This window comes from Calidris pugnax, unplaced genomic scaffold (genome assembly GCF_001431845.1).
Source record: "Calidris pugnax isolate Ruff unplaced genomic scaffold, ASM143184v1 scaffold8, whole genome shotgun sequence".
NCBI lineage: Eukaryota > Metazoa > Chordata > Aves > Charadriiformes > Scolopacidae > Calidris > Calidris pugnax.
Window position 1 is genome coordinate 20,044,762 of NW_015090830.1, and position 19,105 is coordinate 20,063,866.

Here is a 19,105-nt window from a genome sequence, read left to right on the forward strand (position 1 = left end):
GGTGAAAAGAGCCTTTGTTCCCGTCCTTCGTGGTCCCAAATTTCTCAAGGCCGTGGTTCGACTTCGGGGCAGTGTCTCCCTTCTGCGAGGCTGCTGGGCTCTGCAGCAGAGTGGCAGTGAAGGGATCCAGAACCTGCCACTCCAGTGTCTGGGGGACTTCCCCTTTTCTTCCTTCTGCACTTTTTTTTTTTTTTTTTTTTTTTTTTTTGCTGGCTGGTGTAACTCTTTGGTGGCTGTAACGGTGTTTGTGACAGTTCCTATTCCAGCATTCATGTTTTAGGCCACGAGCTTGTTATTCCCCACTCGTGTACTGTACTTTACACCTTCAGGCCAGTAAAATTAAAATTGGTGATGCCTGATAGCACTATTGTCACTTTGGCTTGTTAAGCCTCTTTGTAGTTGTTAGCAAGGTCTAGGCCCTCCTGTGTTTTAGGTAAAAACTGACTTCATTTTCTCTGGATAAAAACCTAAGTATATACTATTAAAACCAATTTCCTCGCTAGCAAATAATTCGGTTCCAATATTGTTGGGGTTTTTTTTCTTGCCTTTTTTTTTTCCATTTGTGCTCATCAAAATATTATAGCCATAGAGCAGGAGACTTTCAGCCACAAAGTTTATAATACATTGAAACAATATGCAGTCTGATGAGCTACGAACCGCATACTGCTTTGACCAAGGAATGTATGTTTGTTTATATTCTCAGTGTTTGGACATCAATCTATTGAGCCACTTTTTCACAAACAGAGGTATAATTTTTTAAAGGCACCAAATTTGGTACTCTGTTCTAATGTCATAAACCTGGAGCGACTCCAGGGGACGGGGTTGTGAGCCACTTAAATTGGTGTATATCTAGAATAACTCCATTTATTGGACTTAATCCAGGCATGTAGTAGAGTAACAGAGCTCAGAAAGCGATCTGCTGCATATCACCATTATTTTCTCTCTATCTTTTTACAGCAAAAAGCACTGTGGGCTTAAATAGGATTTTTGCCTGATTAAGGAAGCTGCGTTAAGCGTCTGCAGAAGTGGTTAACACCCCCATCTCAGTCACTAATCTTGCGTGCACTTACACTAATATTGAACTTGGCCGGGAGGATTTCGTGTCTCAGTGATGAGAAATCATCAGCACCCACAGCTCCCGAGCGTTTGTAGTACCAGGCTGGAACATAATGCAATCCAGAAATATCTCAGTAAAATAAGATATTTTAATCGCTCTGATGGTAAAGCACCGGAGCTGGAGGAGGTAATGAGAAACGCCTGCTGGTGGTTCAGCTCTTGCGGTGCCAGGCAGCTGGTGGGCTGGGGTTTGGTGTGATGAGTTTGCAGGTCTCAGCCCACCTGCCGAGCAGAGATGTTTCTCCTCGGAGGGGCAAGGGGACATGGACTTTGCAGGCAGTTTCCCACCTCCAAAGTGCAGCTTCTCAGTGCTGCGACCAACTCGCCCTTCTTTTTGGGAGGGAGTCTCCCTCTGCTCGACACGGCCGCCTCCGTTTCGGGCCTCCCTACCCTACGAGGAGGTGGGTTGAAATAGAGGAGGCTGTTGGGAGGACTGGCTGGAGAGAGGGAAATAATCGCGTGCAGGATGACTCCTGTAGAGTGAGCCTTTGTGTGCCGCATGCTGCTTATACATATTTTATTGTAAGACAAATTACCTGTGTGACTAAGAGCATTAGAAAGTAATTATTTTCAAAAAGGCCATGTATACACAGTTAAAAGACTTTTTGGATATTAACAGTGCAGCTTTTCTCCCGTGCCCTTCTGGCCCCGTTGAATTTATTTGCAAAGATTGAAAAAAACTTGTCTTGTTTGAAAAGCCATTTGCAAGAGACCTGGAATTTCACTTAACAAAAATTTTTATGTAATAGATCCAGTGGCCTAGTTTCCGGTTAATTAAGAAAATAGACCCTTAAATGCAGTCACCTGAAAAGCAACTAAGGGTTTAAACGTTAGGATTTAAAAATAATTGTTTCAGTAATGTAGCTGGTAGAAGAAAAATCAAGGCCTGATTTTTTTCCCCTTGCTGAAGTTTAAGCAGCGCGTGGTAGCGGGGGGCAGCCGGGGTCGTGGTTTCTGCTGTTCCTACAGCGTGTTGCTTTTGTGGCCCTGGACTGGTGGAAGGGGAGAGGCAGTTCCTAGTAAATAACTAGGTATTTGGACAAAGGCACTGTATTTTCGAGTCTTGTTCGTTGGTTTGCATTCTTTATCTAAAGAAGTTGAAGGTGAAGAAGTTGCGTGTGACGGGCTGTGAAGGCAGTGCCCGCCAGAGCTGCACGGAGGGTCCGAGGCTGCAAACCTCCTCCAGCCTGCGAGGAGCCGGGCGATGTGACAGCCTGGGTTAGCCCGGCGTACAGGTCTGAGGGTGATGTGGCTGCTTTTTTTTTGGGGGGGGAAAAGGAGGGTGCACCCTGCGCTGTGGAGGCACGGTGCGTACAGCTCGCAGAGTGCAGATACCAGATTTACGCGCAGGTCTCTTTGGAGGCTGCCGTAACCAGCTCTGCTTTAACTAGTAAAAACGTAGTTGGCACGAGAGACAGAAGTAGGGCAGGCTCAGCTTGGCACAGGTAAATATTTCGGTGCGAAGAAATGATGTGCTGCATCCCAGTGAGTTCAGTAGCCCAAGCTTTGCAAACTGAAAGCCCTGAGCTCATCCTTCCGTTTCACTTTTATGCAAGTCTCTAGGTGCAATAAATAAATAATTAGGTATTTGGACAAAGGCACTGTATTTTCGAGTCTTGTTCGTTGGTTTGCATTCTTTATCTAAAGAAGTTGAAGTTTTTTGTTTGGTTTTGGCTGAGCTGATACATGACTAATGTTTTAAAACATAAGAAACTTTGCAGACTCTTGACTTTTGCAAAAAGACAAAAACTGGATCTATGACCATAATTCCGTTTTGATCTCAGTGCATATGTTGAGAATGTAGTACTTCATTATTATTTTTTTGCCCCCTCAAAGCTGTAGTCTGAGATGGTTGTACAACACATGCAAATCTGTGTCTGTACATTGGTCCCAGTCTGCAAAGTTACTTTAGTGCATGTCCCAGTGAGGGTTTTGCTGAATGAGGATTGATTAAAGAACCTATCTAGAGTTAAGTATGTGTGTAAATCCTTCCATAAATAGGAACAAGTAAGTATGCTCATAAACTGAAACAACAAAAATGCTTCTCAGTGAGGGAGAAATGGTCCCAGTAAATCCTTTTATTGTCCCAAGAGTGATAAAAATATTTGGTGAGATTCCAAGTGCAAAAAACAAAATGTATTTTGTTTAGCATGTGATGTCAGCAGAAATTCAATACTGACTCTTCGTAATTTTACTGAGCAAAAATGCAGAAATAGAAAAAAAAAAAAAAAGGGTAGAGTTTTCCTTTGTTTATATTATTTGGGAATTTTCAGTAATATGCATCAACTCCAGCATGCCACCATTAATGAGAAAATAGTGCATAAGGTAATGTCACATTCTCAAAGCTGATTATTTTGCACCTAATAGTAGTAGTTGCAGCAGTATGTTTTCTGGATGATGCCCCTCCTCAAATAAAATATGTTTTGTTGGCAGTGAAGACAGTCATCTCGACTTGCTTATGATTCTTCACCTCATTAAGATCACATTTAGGAAAAGAGCAGTCAGTTTGAATAAATGGGCTCTGCTCTCAACTGTGTGTGCTCCGTCTGCAGGATTAAATCTATAGTTTATTTGTGCTTGAGTAATAGCAAAAGCACTCTCTCTGTCTTTAGTGGGATGTCATAGCATGTTGTAAATTGTTTGACTCTTAACTATGCTTTTGTTTCTTTTTATTTTGGTTCCCGTCTCCTCAACTCCCGGATCAACAGTCACATCGCAGGCCAAGGCAGATGGGCAAGCAATACAAGCTGTGAATTTATTCTTGAACCCCGTAGGACAGTGACCACCTTCATTTTTTGTCTTCAACCTACAGATATGCACTGCCAATAAGGTGAGAATGTCATGCTTCTTGTTTCCTCTAACGAGCGTTCAGTGTCTGCTCTGGGCTGTAGTCAGCGTGGACACCACAGCGGTGTGGACAGGGTTACCTGCCTGTCACACGTTTGTACTTCCCTTGCCTGGCAGTAGAGGTCCTTGAGAAACTCTCCTCAGAAAAAATTCCATTAACTCTGGTGACTCAGTTCCGTAACTTACAGGACAGTGGGTTCCAAATGAGTGGTTTTATGCTCACCTCAGGTCAGGTCGTATTCAGTTACTAAAAGATGATAGCATGAATGGAAAGGTTTACAAGCTTTGATTTTTGTTGTAAAATGCCAGGCGTAAAATTGTATAAATCCTTCCTGCACTTTTATGAGTGCTTTTAGTGGTTCTAGCAGCCTGCTTCACTCTTCCAGTGTCCTGAATTCCTCCCGTGCACTAAACTTTGTCTGGCATAAGGATGCTTCCAGGTTAACTAGATGCTGCTGACATGCCTGGGTGTCTTTTACTCTGGTTTGAGGAATGTTTTCAATTCTTCTGACTTTTTTTCCCCTGAAATGCTGTAGCCAGACAGGATGTAATAGTGTCCGTGGATCAGCCTGCTCCCCCTCTCCTCTCTCTCTCTCTCCTTTCCATATGGTTGTGGAGAATACTTTGAAAAAACCAAGTCTCAAGGCTCAGCGATCATACTGCCAATAAAAAGAACATAAATTTTTATTTTATTTCTTTAATCTGATTGTCATTAAGCCAGCCTGGCTTTTTGGACCTGTTATATAATTTTTAGTGCTTGGGATTGGCAATACTGCTAATGCTTAAAAAAAAAAAAGATAAAGAGTCCTAAGAAAATTGTCAGTGTCTTTAAAGAAAAGAAAATTAAATGTGGTGGGTACTTGCAGAAAATCAAAGGATTTTTTTTTTTCTATTTACAGCCAGAAAACTTAATTACTATAGCGTTCTATTTATGAGGGGCTGATCAGAAAGTCTCCATTGCAGAATAACTTTTTAATGTATACAGCATGTCATAGAGGAGTATGCAGTGCATCATTTACATTTTATTGTAGCTGCGGGGAAGGGTGCTGTGCTTTAAAGGGAAGTTGTCTAAGCAAGTAGTTACATGCGAAGACATGCCTGTTACGGTTTACAAATGAGCTTGGATGGTGGGGGTGGACTGTAACCACTATATCTCTTTGGAGCAATGAGAATTTCTTGTGAGTGAAAAAACAGCCCAAGTGCCCGTGCGCTGGCACATTTCGTTTTTTCGGTTTTGGAAGAAAGCGGACTTGGTAGCAGCTATTGACTTGGGAGATTGAATAGAAGGAAGCTTTTTGTTATGACATTAACATTTCCGCAAAGCTTTTAATTTTTTTTCAGAATTAGCTTAGGTTGTATGAAATTGTATTTAGTTGCAGAAATTGTTACTACAGGAAAGACTTCTATCTCTTAATTAGAAGAAGTAATTGTTGATAGCATATTGGTCAAACCCTCTGAATAAATAGATTGTGTTAACCACAATTATTATTGCTAAGTCACCTCGAATATTTTAGCATCTGGCATTTCCTGTGATTACACGAGAAAGAGAGTTTATTAGATGTTAAGCAAACATTTTGGGTTAAAAAAGTAACCTAGTGAAGTCCGGTGCAGAGGCATTCAAGGAGTAGAGTACTATGCTGCTTTTTTCTGTACTAGTGAAGCTTGAGGTATAGTACTAGTTTTGTGGACCTTAAATCAGATTTGTTTTGGCTTCTTTTCTTGTTGTTGGACATCTTAGTCACTGAGTTTGGGGTACCCCTGTTGGCCTCGTTAGTTAGTTTTCATTTTCTCTAGGGAGCGATCAAAATCAGGCCCACCCTAAAGCTAGGTAAGTGACATGAAAGTTACTGGGGTGGGACTCCCTGTTTACAAAACCTTCTGGCTGTCACTGGATGCAGGGGGGGAGAGCTCACAGTAGTAACATGTGAAAGAGATGTGACCTGGTGGCAGGCAGCGAGCAGCCCCAGATGGGATTCACAGCTCCAGACAGAGCATCACGTGCTGAGATCCCTCGTCGTCTCCCGCTTTCACCCCGTTTGTTTCGGGGTGACGGTGGCAACAGCCCCGCTCCGTTTTAGGCAGAGCTGGGTTATCACCAGGCAGTCTGTCCGGGGGACCCAACCTCAGCTGTGTTTGGCTGAAGGCATCCAAAATCAGATCTCAGAAACCTGACTTTAGGCCTGATAGCCATACACGTGCGTTCATGGTGTTACTCGCATGAGGAATCGCGTGGCTTCAGGGAGTAACGGCGCTGCTGTGTGGGAGCTCCAGGGCTGCTCGCCCTTCCAGTCCAAGCAGCGTTCTTGCAGAGTCTGCTAAGCATCTTGCCTGAATAAGGACACCAGGATTAGTAAAAATAAATAAATTTTAAAAATAGATAACAGCTTTTTTTCTTTTCTTTTCTTTTTTTTTTTTTTTTGACATCATGACTTCAGTTAATTTTAGCCAGCTCTAAAAATCCTAGAGTTATTGTTATTTGTTCAGAGCGTGCCCTGCCTCCTTCCACGTAGGCAAGTGACTCAATGCTTTCTTTTAAGCGGTTGTGTTGAGAGGATTTTGCGTGAGACACTGGACGTTTTAACAACGAAAGAGTTCTTTTTAATCTTTTCCACTGTCGAGTCACTTGATATCTATTAATCATATTATAGTCTGTTAATCATACTATAGTATTGGGTTGAATTTACAGCTGCAGCCCATTTCTAAGAACTTTTTTTTTTTGCTGAATTTTCTGTAAGTATGTGTACACTACCTAACATGGCTCAATTCTACATAAGACACAATTTCTCTTTTATGCAGACTTCTGGCTACTGCTCTCTGTAAATGGACAAAAATCTGTCCTTTTAAAATATTTTGTAGTGAACTTAAAAAGAGCTAATCTGTCTCTATATTAGTGTGTCCAGTGGTGGCTTTTTGATTGCCATGTCAGTGTCATTTTGTCCTAGCTGGTTTTATTTCTACCCCCTCGTGCTGTTTAGTGAGGCCTACAATAGCTATAGGAGCTAAAAGAAGGTATACAATGGAGATTTTGAACATATTATTTCAACAAGTGAAATGGAAATGTGAACGAGGTATAATTGGATAGTAATTAGGTGACATAAAACCACAAAGCTCATATTCATAATAGTATATAAGCCAAGACCTGAGGTTTGATTCAGCTTCCAGCTTCTGTTTTAAAAAGATGTCTCTGCAAATGGAGTAAGAGGCTTGCTGTCCCACGCACTGTAACTTGTTAGCTTTGCTTTAAAGTATGGGCTTTCGGATGTTAGAGTAAGCATTAGAGAGACAGAGGACTTCTCCGTGCTGAGGGCTGAAAGTGGTGAGGTGGTTAGATGTGATGTGCAGTTGTGTATAAGCCTCAGCATCTGTGCGTGCCCTCCTCCTGCCCTCTCCCTCGGCTGTGTGTGCTGGGCAGGGACATGCCAGTGGGATTTGCCGTGCCTTGTTACCGGGAGTATGCTTTTGGTTGAAATTTAGCCCAAGTGGCAGCCTCTGGATTTGAGTGTGGTAGCTGAAGGGTTTCTTGTGGTGAGGTACTGTGATGGAGGCAACCCCCAAGTCTGGTAATTCCTTGCAGTGATCAGCTCACTTTGGGACTAGATGAAAACCTGACTTAAGGATTTATTGAGTTGCTCTTCGCTCTGTAATAAAGTACAAATGTTGAAGTGTTTCTTGCTTGTATTGGAGTGTGATTGTGACTGTTACCACATTTTGTTGTGTCAGGTACCCACGCGTGAAGGCCTTTGTAGTTTTGTAAATTTCACATTTCTGTGGGGGCAGCCACTTAAAAGAAAGTTAGGCTTTAATGGAGAAAGATAATCACTAAAAGCAGGCTTAATCCTCCTCTACTGTGCTTGGAATTTTTGTGCTGGTGAATGTTTTCTCATTGATGTAGTTCCTTTTCAGTGCCACGTGTAGTAGCTGAGTAGAGAGTGAATTTTCAAATTAATATGATAGTAAAAGTGTTTCTCCTCCCCTTTAGCCCCTGAGCCCATCCCCTCCCTGGTACTGTGCCGTGTTCATAGCTTTCCCCAGATAGTCTGACAGCAAGTAGATTCACTGTATACAGGAGGAAAAAAAAAATCCTAGTGGATTATTGCACTAGAAGAAGTTGTAAGTTTATTTTCCATGTACCACTAGCGGTTAAAAACCCATAGCACTAATCATATGTAATGCCTTTTTATTTACAGATTAGTAGGCTCTACTCTGACATATGACTAACAGGGAAGCCCCTCCCTTTAACAGTTGTATGTCATCTGCTTCAGAGAACTAATTACTTGGCAATTCCCATTTGATAATTCCCTCTTTATTTTCTGATGAGTTACTTAACAGTGATGAGCTTGTTGAGCAGAATACCGTGCTTAATCTGTGCTTCAGAAACTACAGCCCGGGCCTGGGGATATCATTGTTTTCTAAATGCTGTTTAGCCTTGCCATAGGAACATTGAAACCACACTAAGACATGTTAACAGTTCACAGTTAACGGTTAAGCTTAATGTGAGTGATGCCTAGCATTTGCTAGAAAATAAAAAGAGGGGTTTAGATTACTGTTGCACTGCAGACAGGATGTTAAATACATCATTTCTCCAAAAATCAAACCAGAACCTAACACAATTTAGACATTAAGAAGTAGAAGCTTGTGTCAGAGGTATCTTCTGTGTATCCTTTCTGCTCTCCACTGAAATAGCACATTCTAAAGGAAATTTTATTTAAAAAAAATTTTTAAAAATAACTCTATTTTCTTGTAATATTTGTTTGACAGTTCAGCTCGTACTGGTGCTTGTTGCGTTGTTCTAGTATGAGATACTTAAATAAATTATCACTGTGTTTTCTCTGCTGTTACCTGTCTCTCTCTATTCTTTCCCAATCCCTTTTCACATTCTTTTACTCTAGTGGCCACAGCAACCCTTGTTTCTGGCAGGGGAATGCATTACAAGTCTCTCTGCTAATTACAACATCGCAGTGTTCCTAGAGGGTACCTGAGTTCAGCGTGCTTAGCTACAGCGCCAGGCGAGGGGATTTATGGGGTGAAGTGACATTGGTCTGCCCATGGCAGTCCTGGTAAGGTCAAAGTGAGTCTCTCCCGCAGACCGGGGGTCGGATGGATCCTGTTCAGACCCAGTGTCTCTGAAATTCAACCGTGTGAAACCATGCTATTGAATCCGATTAAAATTTTATTATTGGCTTCAGTAGCGGAAGGTTTGTGGATCAGCTGCAGTCCCTCGGACTAGCTGGCGGCATTATCCACAGATACTGATACCCCAAGAACTGCATTTTAGCTGATCCAGTGCTATGAGCTGAGAACTGGGCTATTTTTTCTTCTACTTGAATAAGAAGTGTAGTATTTTGTGTATTAGCTTACATGACATTGCATCATCAGGCTTGCTGATTTATTAGATGTTCACAGTGATATCTCTTGGCCAGTACTGGAAGCTGTGTCACAGGCTTGCTTTATCAATGAGAAAAATGTGTTTGTACATAGTTACATGGTTTTTTTGGTGAAATTAATCAGAGGAACAGTAATTTTATGAAACATAGAATTCAGAACAGATTAATCTACTTTAATTGTGCTCATGAAGTACACCAGCTATAAAATCTTTTGAAAGGAAAATTAATCAAGTTGATCAAAGGTGGCTTGAAGTACAGAATTCAAATATGAACACAATTACTTTCTATCTCTGTGTTTGCTGTAGCTTGGGTGATAATTTTTAAAATTCACTTAAAAAATAAGTTCTATTTGGCTTTTTGGATATTTCTTTTCTACAGAATGTGTCATGTTTTAAAAGCAAAGGTGCAAGAGGGTAAGGTAGATAAAATTTTGCATTTTATAAAGTGCAATAAGTAGGGAGCACAGTAAAATCAGTAAGTACAACCCAACAGAAGGTCATTGAACCAAGAAGTCGAGAGAGGTCATCCTCCCCCTCTACTCTGCCTTGGTGAGGCCTTATCTGGTGTTCTGTGTCCATTTTGGGGCCCCCAGTTCAAGAAGGACAAGGAACTACTGGAAGGAGTCCAGTGGAGGGCTACAAAGATGGTCAAGGTAGTGGAGCACCTCTGTTATGAGGAAAGGCTGAGACACCTGGGCCTGTTTAGCCTGGAGAAAAGAAGACTGTGAGAGGATCTTATCAATGCTTATAAATATCTAAAGGGCGGATGTCAAGAGGATGGGGTGAGGCTCTTCTCAGTGGTGCCTGGTGACAGGGCAAGGGGCAACAGACACAAGCTGAAACACAGGAAGTTCCATCTGAACTTCTTTAAGAAAAAAAGCACAACTTCTGTATTTGAAGGTGACAGAACATTGAAACAAGCTGCCCAGAGAGGCTGTGGAATCTCCTCTGGAGATACTCAAAACCTGCCTGGATGCATTCCTGTCCAGCCTGCTTTAGGTGAACCTGCGTTGGCAGGGGTCTTGGACTAGATGACCTCCAGAGGTCCCTTCCAACCCTTACAGTTCTGTGGTTCTGTGATTTTTTTTTTTCTTTTTAATTTTTTTTTTCCTATTTACATTCTTTTAATGACTCAGAGTATCTCAGGTGGTGCTGTATGGGCATTGCCAAAACCAGAGATCCTCCATAAGAATCAGAAAACCGTGACCATGAGCAGAATGCCCCGCCTGTGATCTGAAGGGTTTGGTTACACACCTGGGAGTTGCACCTTGTAGAAGGGAAATCCTCCACAACAGCTTCTTTGTAGAAGGGACCTGCATCCTGAGCTCTGCTGTCAGATTCATTTTACAGAGGCAACCAAAGAGTCACCAGGTGGTCTGGGCTGATTGGGGCTGGTCTTCAACCACCTGCTCAGAGGTGAAAAGGTTGCAGTGGTGGTTATCCACCTGTGAATTGTCCAAACCACCCTTTCTTTACCTTCCTCTTCAAGCTTAGCAGCATTTCCCCAACGACCGAGGCTCTACTCAAGCGGCATTGCCTACAATTTCAGAAGAGATTTTGCCTAAGGAGGTACAATTTGGTCCAAGGTATTCTCTTCCCTCACCTAGGGGAGGCAATGTTGCTTGTCATTAAGATTGAGCTTTCAAGTAAAATGTTTGGTCCCAGACACATCAATACTGGTATTTCTATTGATATTTATGCAAGTCAAAGACCTCCGTATGAATGTTGCGAGCATGATCTTTCAGCTAATAACCAGTTTTTGGTTGCATCCTAATGTCTTAAGACTTGAGCATCTGGTTCAAAACAAACAGAACCCAACTCATTAACATACAATGGAGCTTTCTCAGCTGATAACTGCTGTTGTCTCCCAGACACCCAAATGAAAATGGTATCTTCCCCCCTACTTTGTTACCAATGAGAGAAGTAATACTTCAAGATTTTGTATTTCTTTCCTCTGGATTCTCTCTCCCTTTTTCCCCACTGGCTACCCTGGCCTGTTGTTAGTATGGCTCCTCTGCAAGCCATGCTTGCTGATGGAGCAGCCAAAGACGAACTGGGGGATCTGGGCAAACACTTTGCCTTTTCATTTCCTAGCCAGCAGAACTGAGAAGCTGCTTCACCTCTGTTTCGGTCCTGTCTGTCTCCTCTCTGAATCAAGGATGAGTTTCAGGTTTCCTACTTACCGTTTTTGCTAAATTTTCTTGGGTCTCTGCTGTGATCTGGCCTGATATTTTTGTTGTTGATGACACAGTCATGGAAATCACTTGTGATTTCCTTTGTGAATTTGACAGTTGATTAATTAAATTGTGGGGAGATAAGTGACATGGCAGTGCCATCTCTATAGCATGTTTTGAGGTCTGTGTTCTATTTTATGGGGAAAGAGGATGATGGTACGTCTTACGGACCAATAATCTATAGTGTAAAATTGCACTGTGTGTTTGTTTGGATAGTGCACAAGTATGTTATATATTGACTGCAAATATATGTGATACTACAAAAGAAATTCTTTACTGTGAGGGTGGTGAGGCACTGGAACAGGTTGCCCAGAGAAGCTGTGGATGTCCCATCCCTGGAAGTGTTCAAGGCCAGGCTGGATGGGGCTTTGGGCAACCTGCTCTAGTGGGAGATGTCCCTGACCATGACAGGGGGGGTTGGAACTGGATGATCTTTAAGGTCCCTTCCAACTCTAACCATTCTATGATTCTATACAGTACTGGAAGGATGGGAGAAGGAGTTAAAATCTCGATGCTGTTCTGTATTTGCATAAGCAGACAGAATGACCCAGCCCCAGTGCTTGGTCTTCAGCCATGGGAGTGATACAAGGCAGCATGGGTCCATCCTAACATTTGTTGATCACCGCCAGTTTATTTTGGTTGCAGCTCAGTGGCAGATTCAGGGGCAACACAGTGAATAAAAGTAATTCCTGAGTGGAAGTATGACATTTGTTACCTGACGCTGCTGTCCAGATGTTGTTACCTCTTACAGTATGGCCAGAAAGGACCCTAAGGAGAGCTGAAGTGGGTGGAAGGTTTATAGTAAGCATCTGAAATACAGTGAGCAGCAGCAAAGCACGCCCCGGTTCCCTAAGGAGTCGAACTTGTTGAATGTCACGTTGGCTGCATGGAATGGGAGAAATGCAAACTAAGAGACACTTCTGCTGGGCGTGCAGCTCTGCTATGAGAGCGCGTTCATCTGAGCTGTCAGCTGGCTGGCTGCAGCGTTTGGTGCTGTTTGTACAGCTCAGCCAGAGTGTCTCTGTGAAACCAGCCTCTGCTGCGGCCACCAGGTTTTGCTGCTCCTTATCTTGTTTCACGTGGACCGTGCGTGTTGTGCGTTGCACCCAGGCGCTCGGCCAGCCACAGGCAGCAGTGGAAGAAGGGCTCTGATTCCCACCTCCAATACTTACTTGGATGGTGTTGATGGAGCCACCTGGGTGTACACGTGGTGTGATGGAGCATGGGAGCTGGCCTGGGGTCTCCAGGGGGTGTCGGGGCCCTCTGGACTTGGAGCTGTTGCCGGCGGGTCAGCGTTGCTGATCAGACACTGCTTGGTTGGTGCTGCAGCAGGTGAGCATTGGCTTGGCTTTTCCTCCCAGCGAAAAGGGAATGAAAACTCTTCCTCGGTCGGTGTCATTGATCTTCCTGTGCTTCAGGTGGATTTGTTGGTGAATTAGACTAATCTTCACATAGTCCAAGCAGTATTTTGTTCTTTCATCCTTCTGTCCCTTTTTAACCTTTCCCAGACTTTATTCTTTTATTGCTGGCCAATTAATTTTTCTCTTCACCCTTTTCTCTACCAAGATTCTCCCGTGCTCAGCAATTCTCACTGCTGCAGATCTGACCTACTTGTACAGCTCCCTCACCAGGTTTGCTACCTGCGTGGTACTTTGATGGTGTGATGGCCCTTTCTTCGGCTTGATTTTTGTGTGTGTTTCTATGTGCCTAAAATCCATTTCTGCTCAGAATGTTTCGATACCTCCGTAATTTTCTGCAGAACTGCAAATTTGAATGTTCTTTCATCTGCTGCTCTTCCTTCCTTGTTAGTCATAGCTGGATTCTGAGCTTTGCAACCCTGATGATCTGCCTGGACAAGCCTTTCACTCCATACAGCCTTCCCCTTCTCCTCCTGGGAAAACCCCCTTTATTTCTTCTCTGCAGCTTCACTGTGGTGCCTGGTTCCCTGGCCAAACATTGGATTTTCAGTCCCATGTGCCTCTGCCAGTCTTCCTTGGCTTCCAGCTGCAGCGTCTCTTCAGCAGGCATCTTGCTTTTCAGCCTTGTCAGCTGGTCTTTAACAAATCAGTTGCATATATTTGTTTGTATAATATCACATGCTGGCAGTGTAAAAAAAAAAAAATAAAAAATCAGTTGTTTTCTCTGTACCTCAGCATGAGCCGGGAGCCACCCCCTTTGGATCATTTGTTCTTAAGATAATGGGGTCACTTTTACTTTATTACCATATCGTGTGGTCTGCTAATCAAAGGATTCTTTTACTGTGTTAATAGCAGCACTTCAAATTGTTAACATTAGCTACCTTTAAAAATGCAGTATCATTTTCATGTGTGAGACAAAAGTAACAACTTGGACAGTTTTCCTTCAATTTCCAGTCATTTTCATACCAGGATTCTGCTCCAGTGGCAAAGTTCTGTAGTAGCAGGTTGCAAAACTTTCAAGATAAAACCAAAAAAGAATGTTTGAAAAGCACTTCATTCAGAAAAAGAAAAGAAATTGAACATGGCATGCATTTTGAGTGAGGCTCTTCAGTGAGGGAAAAATTCCTGGACTGCTCTGGAGAAGTACAGGAATGAAGCACCGTACCACTGAATGAGTTCACAGAAGGTATGAAGTGAAAAAATGAGAGGTTTTTTTTTTTTTCTTTGTGTGCTGCTGTGTTTTTGCCAAAAGCTGACTATTGGAATGATAATGTGGTTATAGTAGATTTTTAAAGAAACCCAGCAAGTATTTTGGTTTATATTTTTGGAGATGGTACGTTTTCCCCAAAAATTAGGCTTTTGACTGAAAGGCAAACTTTCAAAATAATGCTTTCATCTGAAAATTGATAACCCTGTCTTGTTACAGGCAACACCAAAAAAATACCACCAAAACAAAAGGATATCAGAGAAAAATACACATTTTTCTGAATGGATTTCCTCAGTGTATTTAAACAATAGCTTGCACATAGTTAGTTTCACTTTTCTCCTACCTAGACAGTTTCCCAAGGTGAAAGAAACATCTGAAAAAAACCAGCCACCTGCTTGCAAGATTATAAAAATTGGTGCAGGGAGCTCGGACGTAGGAGTTACTACTTTTAAAATCTTCCATTAAAAACAAGACTAGACTCCATATTGATGGAGTCCTTTTAAAGGCAGTGCCCTTTTAATCAGCAAACAGGTCCTCTGTGCATCAAATAATTAAAAATAGAGCAAAGTTTCTGAACAAGGCGTCTGGCAGAAGCGTCTGTACTTCCATCTGTGCATGATTAGCAGAATGTTTCATGATATTTAAATAGCACAAGCTTTGCTCTCTTTTTTATTATTTGTTGTGCTGAAGACCTGTTTGCTTGTTAAGTGGTCTTTTTTGAATAGTTACTGGCAAGGAATCAGGAAAGTGTATGAAGACATCTTGTACACACTGCAAATGCCAAATTGTCCCTTTTTTTTTTTTTTTTTTTTTTTTAAAAAGGCACCCCCCTTTCTTTTTTTTTTTTTTTTTTTTTTTTTTCCCCGAGGGGAGTTTTACCGCATCCTTCACTTGGTTTTCAAAATGATCTTAGGGACCAGTTCGTTTCGGAGGGAGTTTAAGCAGGTGTTGTGGTCACTGCCCCTGGACTAGGGTTTGGCTGGTGGGGCTATTATTTTGTGTAGCAGTGGGGCGTTGGGCAAGCTGAGGACGTGAGTGGGCACCGGGCAGAGGAGAGGGATGGCTTCTGCTGGCTGCGCAGGGGAGCCATCCCTCTCCTCTGCTGCCCTCCCAAGCCTTACCCTTTCGGCAGGGATTTAATCAGCCAGGCAACAGCTTTCCAAGTGGTTCCCAAGCCTTAAAGCGGGACTCCTCCTCGCTGGCAGCCGTTCAGCATGGGATTGTGCGCTCGCTGTCGCTGGCTGGCAACGCGGCGCTTTGCGGCTGTAGCCGCTGATTTCCCTTCCTACCAGTAAAATCTTCCTCTCTCTCTCTCTGTGTGCGTGCGTACGTGTGTGTGTTTTACAGAGATGGGAACGAGTAGGTGTGCGATGAAAAGGTGCTGACGTCGGGATGTTGAGCGGGTTGCTGTAGCTGGCTGAGGGCACTTGTGTTACGTGTGAGTGCCCGGTTGTGCGGAGCCGGCGGGAGCTGAGACAGTCCCAACGGGCTGAGAGGTTCCTTTGTGGAGAGCCTGTATTCAGCCTTTGGACAATTTGTGTTTTTGGATGGGCATGGAAAATAAAAGCTTTTGTGGTGTGTGTAAGCGGGGTTTACTCTGTAGCTGGGCTGGGTTTGTCTTTTTGGTTTTTTCATCTCTTTTTTTCTTGTGTTTGAAAGAGGCTGTGGTGTGTGATGTGTGAACACTGACCTGGGTCATCTCTTAACTTCAGCTCAGGACTTCAAAAGAAACTGTGGTTACTACTGAGAGCAAAGCTGTTCACCTGTCCCCATAAGTGTATAAACTCTGCATTTTTGTGCCTGAGACAGAACACTGAGAAGCTGTGGCCTTGGAGAAAGAGTCTGCTATGAGCCTAGGGTTCATTTCACCTAGCCAGTGCCGTGTTACTGGTGTCCATCGTGCTGTTTCTGGCCCAGCTTCTGCAGAGCAGGGTGCTCCGGGGTCTCGGGGCAAGTTCTCCTTAGCAGGGTTATGTCTTACGTGGGCAAGCAGTTGGAAATTCAGAAGGGAGCAGTGGTAGGACCATTTTGAAAATGTGTGGTTTGGTTTCCAGGTGCCCAGGGAGGCCTGAAGATGAATGAGTAGATGTGGAGGAGTCCTGGAAGTGGAAGAGATATTTTACTGTAAAAGCTCAGGGCAACACTTATGCCCATTCCTTCAGTGAGACCTCTCAACTAGGGCACGAAGCAGTTCCACTCACATTTTACCCACATGACTCCTAAAAGCTGTTAGTATTGGTCCCCTTAACAACTGATTTCTGCAGAAAGAAGGAGGACTACTTCTGGAACTGATTCTTGATGAGTGCAGTTTGGTGGGCCTAATACTAGCATCCCTCCAGGAGCAGGAAGGAGAAGGGACGCTTGGGCTCATTTTAGAAAGATGCATAAAGTTGTGTTGGTGGGCTGGTTAAACTAAGCCAAGTTTCATGTTTTGCTCCTAGTACTTGTTCTCAGAATATACCATAATGGGTATTCTGGAACAGCTTCAGTGTATGTTGTGAATGTGAATTAATTAACATTAGTATGAACTGCATACTGTGGAATGGAACTTGTTTTTCTGTGTCTTCTGTCGTGCCGAAGATACTTCAAACCCTTTAAAATAATGAGTTCGACAGTAAGAGTGTGGTGGCTCTCTAGACAAACAAAGCTGTCCTTCTGGGTGCAGCAGGAGATCAAATTCAAGGATGGTTTCACTGATCAGAGTGGGAAGAACACTGGTCGTGATGTTAGTATTACTCCTGCTATGTTTTAAAAAGCATTTGTGGCAGGCTCCTTATTTTGGCAGACTGTGTTTTGCTGTTTGTTACTTCATTTATAACTCTCAATGCAGTGTAAACAGAACGATGAAGAATCACAGGGCACATTATTCATGAGCTGCTGTTTAAACCTCATTGTTGCATTTCTAGCCCTGATTATTTCATGTCATGACATACTACATGAAAAAACTGGTAGCCCTTGGTTTCCTGACACAAAACCAAAGCTTCCTTTTACGACCCTGCAAAAGCACATTGTAGTAAAGCAGGTAAACCTGATTTCAGCCTAAGATGATAAAGATCCTGTTGATTTGTGTGAAAAATGAGGGTTCTCTTAGTTGTCTGCAGGTCTCTGGAGGAGAGGGAGGTGCCTTGTATCACTCAAAAACAATTTCTTTCAGCTGGCTGGAGAGAAGTATGGATAGCATCCAACATACAGACGTTCCCCAGTACAAGAATTATAATGGAAATGTTGATGACCGGTCAGTATAGAGATACTAGCAAGCGTTTATATAACTCAGAGTTGTTGACTACTGTAGACATGTTGTTTTAGGCCCTGTTCCCACTGGTGTTCCTCCTGTTGACTTTTGGAGTGTTGGGATCAGATCCCTTTGGCTCAAATTTGAAGTGAAATTAATGAAAACTGAAAGGAACTTGCATGTTCTGCAGTCAGCCTCCAGTTTCAGAGGGGAGGACGGTGGAAATAACTGACCTATACAATGATACTGTGGTACTTTATGGCATGATCAAGCTTATGCTGAGAAGAAATCTTTTCCTTGACTTAATTGGGGTATTTCGTTTTGTCTGTTGTCTGTTTTTGTTGTCTGTTAACGGAAACTTCACGGGGGTTTTATGCATTCCTCATAAAGCTGTTCTTTGAGAAGGAGAAAAATTTATCTAATTAACATGCGCCTTTCTGTATACAGCAATAGGCATTCATTATTTTCAGTTTGTACTACTATATGAAAACTTTTCCAAAACTTTGGCGGCTTGGTAGGGAGGAGTGCCAATTCAATGACATCTCAGCTGTGCAGCTGTAATGTATGTTGCTTTTAAAGACACCTACATGTTATAATAGAAATACCCCTTATAGCCAAAGATATGTAACCATGGTATAGATAATTACAAAAGAAAGAGACTCAACTGAGTACTGAAACAGGAAAAAAAAAAAGCAAAAATGAAAGATTCTTTTTTTAAAGAGCAATAGAAATGATAAAGGGAAGAATTACTATTCCATAAATATAAGGGGAGGAAACACTCAGTTGTTCGCTATATATTAAAGTTGCTATCAGTTAGGGAATATATGTGGAACAGAAGTCTGAAATACTAAACACTATAAATTCAGTTGATTTTCAGGGCTCAGTTGTGCTCCAGAAAAAGAAAAAATGTGTAGCTGTGCTAAAAACAACAAAGGCCAATTTGGAGAAATGTATGAGTCCTGCTAGAAAAGCTGAACAATACATCTCTATGTAAAATTGCATGTGACTGGTGTAAGTGCTGTTCTGTCACAGCTAGGGCTGCTGAAATTGTAGGCAGGTAGCTAAAATTTACTGTTTAATATTTCATGGATAATAATTGTTCTGAATGCTTTAAATAGCACAGGAAATGTAGTGTCACAAACTTGACATTTGAATATTAATATTGATACTGAAACAGTCTCACCACAAAGAATGCCAGGACTGCAGGAGGAAGGGTAGAATTTTGATCAGATAAAGACAGAAAAGTTTTAAAGTCCTTCAGATAGGTTGAAAAAATACCTTATGAAAACTGGGGCAAAGTTACCTGTCAGGATTGGACATGTTATATCCAGTTTTGGGAATATCCATATACAGGTAAAGTTAGAAGCAAAGAGATGTTTTTCTGTCATTTCTGTGTGTGCCCTCCTCCCCCGGCCTTTGCTATTTGATGAAGGCTGTCTCAAAAGGTTGACAGCACAGGGCTACAAAGCGTTTTGGATTCACTTGTACAAGTATATCAGTGTATCTGGGTTCAAGAAAAGACACGTGGGGATGTATAGTATTTACTGTCCATTCTCAAACCTGCTTGAGATGTATTGTAAGCTACCTTCTGTAATGTCAAGATTTGGCTACAGATTACTTTATTAAAGAGAGACCTTTATTTTCTATGCATAAAGTAGGGCTGACTTT

At 42.4% G+C, this 19,105-nt stretch overlaps 1 protein-coding gene across 2 annotated transcripts in view; it reads left to right on the forward strand.

Annotated features, from left to right (window-relative positions):
* The window catches only part of ATXN1 (ataxin 1), a 221,720-nt gene that overhangs the window by 6,106 nt on the left and 196,509 nt on the right, over positions 1-19,105 (forward strand). The window contains exon 3 of one of the 2 annotated variants that reach the window (XM_014940746.1): positions 3,825-3,946. The gene's annotated coding sequence lies outside the window, so the exon portion shown is untranslated. Of the gene's footprint in view, positions 1-3,824; positions 3,947-19,105 lie in introns of those variants that run through there. The other variant, XM_014940747.1, reaches the window with a different exon arrangement.